Genomic DNA, 5,393 nt, shown 5'->3' with positions numbered 1-5,393 from the left:
CTTGAAAGAAGATCTGGAGATGTTACCAGACATGATGGAGGCCGATCCAAATTCCAGAAGGGGGAAAGCAGATGGGTACACACTTTGCTTCAGTAGTCTGAGCTGGAGCCTGTAGTTCTAGAAGATCTGCTGATCTGCTTGGCAGAAACCAGGAAAGGAAGGTGAAGTGTTCCCCCAAAAGAAGACCTAAAATGTAAGAGTAAACAAAGAAAAGCCACCCATTTACACGGTCTCTCTTTTCACTATTGAGAAATTAACATGTTTCTAGTCCTTTACTTTTTCTTTTTTCTTCCCACGTTATCTCTAATATTCTGGAGTTTTTTACCATTCTGGACCAGGGACACCAAACTCTCCCTAAAGTTACTAGTTCTGTGACCTCTGTCAATATTGTCAAGCCCATCAAAGAAAGTCAAGAACTTTCTGAGTTTGGCTGGAATAGTTTTTTGCTCCTCTAATTCTGCAAGAAGGGCCTGCTCAGTGTGTAATTCAACCTTATACTTCTGTAATTCTTTGATTTCCTTTTTGTTTTTGTTTTTTGTTTTTTTGAGATACGGTTTCTCTGTGTAGTTTGGGTACCTGTCCTGGATCTTGCTCTGTAGACCAGGCTGGCCTCGAACTCACAGAGATTTGCCTGGCTCTGCCTCCCGAGTGCTGGGATTAAAGGCATGTGCCACCACTGCCCACCCGATTTCCTTTTTGAGAAGCTGGAATTCTTCTTTACTAAAAGGATGCATCTCCTGACACTTACCTTTGGGAATCAGGATATTTGGTGGAATATACAAAGTCAACTGCAAAACCAGTTTGCATTTTGCTAAAAAGGCTATTGAAACTTTTTTTCATGAAACAAAGACACTTCTCTGTGTATTTACAAATCTACACAGTGATAATCTCAATCTTGGATGTCCCTGTCTTCTTTAGAATAACCTGTTCAATAGCCTGCATTATTTCCAACAGGTGGCCTTGAGGAGCTATGTGGATCCTTGGCAGGCAAGTTTGTCTTGTGAAGCCAAAGAACTGGGCCTCACAGGCCATCAGATCCCCAGACATCTTGTTTTGCTTTGCTACTCTCATTTGTGAAAACTGGATACTTCTGCCACTGAATTCTATTTTCTTTCCTTCAAGTAGGCACACACTTGGTGAAGGTCCTTCAAGTGCCAATTTGAGTATGCGTCCCTGAAAAATAATTCCCCTTATTAACTTATCTACTATGTCTTCTCTGCCAGATAAGAGTTCCCATGGCTGAGATGAACCATGGGAAGTTCTCAGGCCATCTCAATGAGTAGAATGACCTTTATAATCCATGATTGTCAATGGATGAGACCCAGAAACCACAGCCTGAAAAATATTTTTTAATTCAATTATCTAAACATTGTCTATTTTGAGAGATGCAATGGCTAGAGAAATGATTCTTTTAAAATGGCTTGATAAGATAATTTCAATTTTTGTATTCTCCGTATCCTATGTATTTGTTGTATTAAAAGAAATCAGTGGCCCATGTCTTCTTGCTTTAAAATATTATAGATAATTGGTGTTGTGTGTACCTCAGCATGGGAGACTTTCAACATGGCCCCTTGGGTCTTTGTAATCATGAGTGGTTGAGGGTGTCACATCCAAGGAAGTGTCTTATTAGTATAGACTCTTAGATAATTAAATAGCCAGCATGGATCAATCGATAGGTCATTTCTGCACCTCAGCAATTAATGCTTCTTTTTTACAGCTAAATGTCTTTGAAAAAATGGAAACTTCAAGTTTGTCCTTGACTCCAGATGCCTGCCCCCAGCAACCGCCCCATTTCTCTCTAAACACTCACAGGGCTGTCAAATGCTGTGCAGACTTGCTCTCATGACTTCCTCTCATCCCTCCTTCCCTCTCATTTGAAGCACAGCCAGATCCATACTGTTCTGTGGAGCTCACCAGTGGCATACATACTGTTGATTTTGTCACTGTCTGAGAACGCTTGGCCTCAGTCCACCTTCCATCCTCTCTCTTCAATGTACCCCATGCAGCTCTCAGAGCATTGTGTTCTCACCTGACATGGCAGGTCACCCTCCTCCTAATGGAATTGTTTCTTCACCATGCTACAAGAACTGCCTCTCTTTGGACCCTTCTGCACCTCACCAGAGATACTCCATCTTGCTTGGTGAAGTTTTCCCTCTATATGCCAATGCCCATCAAAGTATCTCTAAACCAAATCTTTCCACCAGGTGCTAGACCCTTCTACTGGACTACCTGATGACCAGATATTTCAGACTTGACACGATCAAAAGAAAACTCACAGTTTCTTTAAAAGTACACTGGCCTGATCTTTCTTTCTCAGTAAATGTCTCTTCCTTTCTCTCAACGGATCACTTTGGGGACCTAGAATCCCCTCAAATCTTTCTCCCTCTCTGTCAGATACGTTCACAGACTCTCATGCATTTACCTTCAAAATACTTTAAAAATAAGTTTTGAATCTGAACACTTCTCCCCCCCACCATTACTACTACCCTATGCTCAGCCACCCTCAGGTCTTACCTCATTTATTACAGTGGCCTTGTGATGCTGTCCCTGATTGCATGTGTATTTCTTTCTGGTCTGCTCCCTGAATATTATTTTTTTCTTAATTTTGTTTTGTTTTGTTTTGGTTTTCAAGACAGGGTTTCTCTGTGTAGCTTTGTGCCTTTCCTGGAACTCATTTTGTAGACCAGGCTAGCCTCGAACTCACAGAGATCCTCCTGCTTCTGCCTCCCGAGTGCTGGGATTACAGGTGTGTGCCACCACCGCCCGGCTAATTTTTTTTTTTTTTTAAATGGAGCTGGGGACTGAACCCAGGGCCTTGCGCTTGCTAGGCAAGCGCTCTACCACTGAGCTAAATCTCCAACCCCTTTTTCTTAATTAAAAAAAAAAAATTATTCTTTGTGTCTTTCACATTATGCCTCCTAATCCCATCCATCTCCCTCCCTGCCCCCTAAATAAAACAAAATAAAATTTAAGAGGAAAAAAGAAGAAAAAGGAAGGGAAAAATCTCATCGTGGAAGCTGCGGTGTGATGCAGTGTGTCACTCAGTAAACCCCTTTATCCATACATTTTTACATTCAGGCATTTACGGCGAAGAATCATTGGTCTGGTTTGAAGCCCCTGGTCTCTGCTGCACCATGATGCTGGGCCCTCACCGGGACTCTTTCTGGACATCTCTTCATGCTGTGTGTCCTAGAGATCTTGCAGCACTGGATGCATAGGATCCCCTCCCCGCCCCGCCCAGCAGGTGGGCCAAGAAATAACCCTGGTTCTGGGCCTGGGTAGTTGCAGAGTTGGTCAGCTGCCCAGCTTCCCTCCTCCCTCCTCCATCTCCCCCCCCCCCCCGCCCCGGTAGCACCCCCCTTCATCTTTGCCACCAGGGTAAGCTCTCTAGCATTGCCCTGGCTAGCTCACCCCTTGCAGCAATGAGCAAGGGGTGGGGCAACTTCTTCTGCTTTCATGTCTTCCGGGTGGATTCTCCCACATCTACACTTTCAGGGCCAGAGCTAATGTGTTGTCTAGGCAAAGTGTAGAGGCCACTCTCCCAAGTGCTGCAGCTGGTTGGGGCCAGGGACATCTCTCCCCCACCCACGCAGACACAAGACGGATGGGTAGTGGGGACAGCTCTCCCATGCTCACAACCTTGGGGCTGGCTCACTGACATCTCTGCCAACAGGTCTGGCTCTATTGTATTGCCCAGGCAAGGTTCAGGACCTGCTCTCCTGAGTGTTGCAGCTGGTGGGAGGCAGGGGCAGTTCTCCTATCTGCCTCAGGCATTGATGGGGGGAGGCCTCTCTCATGCATTGGATTACTTCATTCCTTAGCTCTGAATCTTCTTGGACCCTTTTATCCTGCTGAGAGCCCATAACTGTTAGAGTGGTCTACAAGGTTGACATACACCTCTGACATTACCTATAGATCAGACTTATGGCTCTTTCCGTGGAATGGTCTGCTCCAGTCACATGACTTTTGCTGATAATCAAATCAACTGTTCCACCTGCCTGGAGTGATCTTTTGTTTGGCAGCCCATCCAGAATTCTATTCATATTTCCATTCAATTGTCTTCCTTTTAGAGACTTCTCAATAAGACCCAAGTGAAACATCCTTCTTATCTGCTATGGTCCATTTTCTTTTCCTGCTGTGTTATTTCTTTTGCAGGCACTAGCAGAGTGTGACATAGGTATTTATTACATACCTCCAGCCTCTGCATTATAAACTTCCTGAATCAGAGATTACTTTTTAAATTTAAAATTTTAAACATTTAAAGCCTCCACACTTAGAATAGTACATCAGAACATGGCAGGCACAAGAAATATGATGAATGAGTAAATAAAACTACCAAGAAAAGGGTTTCCCCTTGCAGTAGTTCACACTTCCAGAGAGTTCTTTAAATTATATATACCATAGCTCCAATAATATCTGAAAATCCTACCAGCTCCCGTTACTGCCTTTTGGAATGAGCTCATGTCACCGTATCAAAGAATGATGGAGTCTTAGCTTTGAAACCAATCAGGGAGGTCATTTAATACATGTCTTTATGCCGGTCTTGTATATTCCAAAAATGTCTCAACCGTTTCACAAGTGCCAAGAAACCCATCTCCTGACCTTGCATTTTGGATTGAAATCTGTCATTTCTCCTTTTTGATCCAGAGTCACGGAGCACTAGTTGAATGGATTATCCTCACGACAGCTCTTCAACTGGGGCAGACAGCTGGCCTGGTCCCTTTCCAGCTTAATTTTCCAGACTGAAGAGCACCTGCCAGTCTTTCAGTTGCTCTCTATACAATATGATTTTGAGACCTCCCTCCAGTTCTGCTCTGAATGTTTTTACATTTGTTGCTGTTTGTTTGTTTGTTTTTTAATGCAATTGCTGCCCAAAGTGGACCCAGCACTTTAGCCACAGTCACATTGCATCAGAGCTCATGCCTCTCTACTTCTTTTCTTCTTTTATTAATCCATTTTTATTGAAAAATTTTCATATAATGTATTCTGATCTTCTTTCCCACCTCCTTCCAGATCTTCCCTACTTCTCCACCCACCCAGCTCCATACCCTCTCTTTCTCTGTCTCTAGAAAAAAAATTAGGCAAAATAGTAAACATCAATAAAACCCCAAACAAACCAGCATAAAAAAGAAACATACATGCACACACACATTGTATAAAAACATAAGATCAGACACCATAATACAGAAGCAAAAGACCAGTAAGAAAAAAAAATGTCCCAACAAAATAATATGAGACAAAAAGTCTACAAAAATATCATTGAGTTTGTTTTTTTGTTGGCCATCTACAGCTGGGCATGGGACTTACACTTAAGTGTGGATAACACAGTGAGACTCCATTGGAGAAAAGTAATTTTTCTTTTGCAAGAGGATTTTAATTGGAGATAGCATCTT

General features: G+C 42.9%; 1 pseudogene; it reads right to left on the bottom strand.

The window, feature by feature from the left end:
• Window positions 1-272: 272 nt before the first annotated feature.
• Window positions 273-1,047, bottom strand: LOC118596807 (annotated as a pseudogene).
• Between the last annotated feature and the right edge of the window lie 4,346 nt (window positions 1,048-5,393).

The sequence above is a fragment of the Onychomys torridus genome, chromosome 16 (genome assembly GCF_903995425.1).
Source record: "Onychomys torridus chromosome 16, mOncTor1.1, whole genome shotgun sequence".
In the NCBI taxonomy this organism is placed as follows: domain Eukaryota; kingdom Metazoa; phylum Chordata; class Mammalia; order Rodentia; family Cricetidae; genus Onychomys; species Onychomys torridus.
Note: the sequence above shows the minus strand (reverse complement) of the source record. Positions and strands in the feature narration are given on the sequence as shown.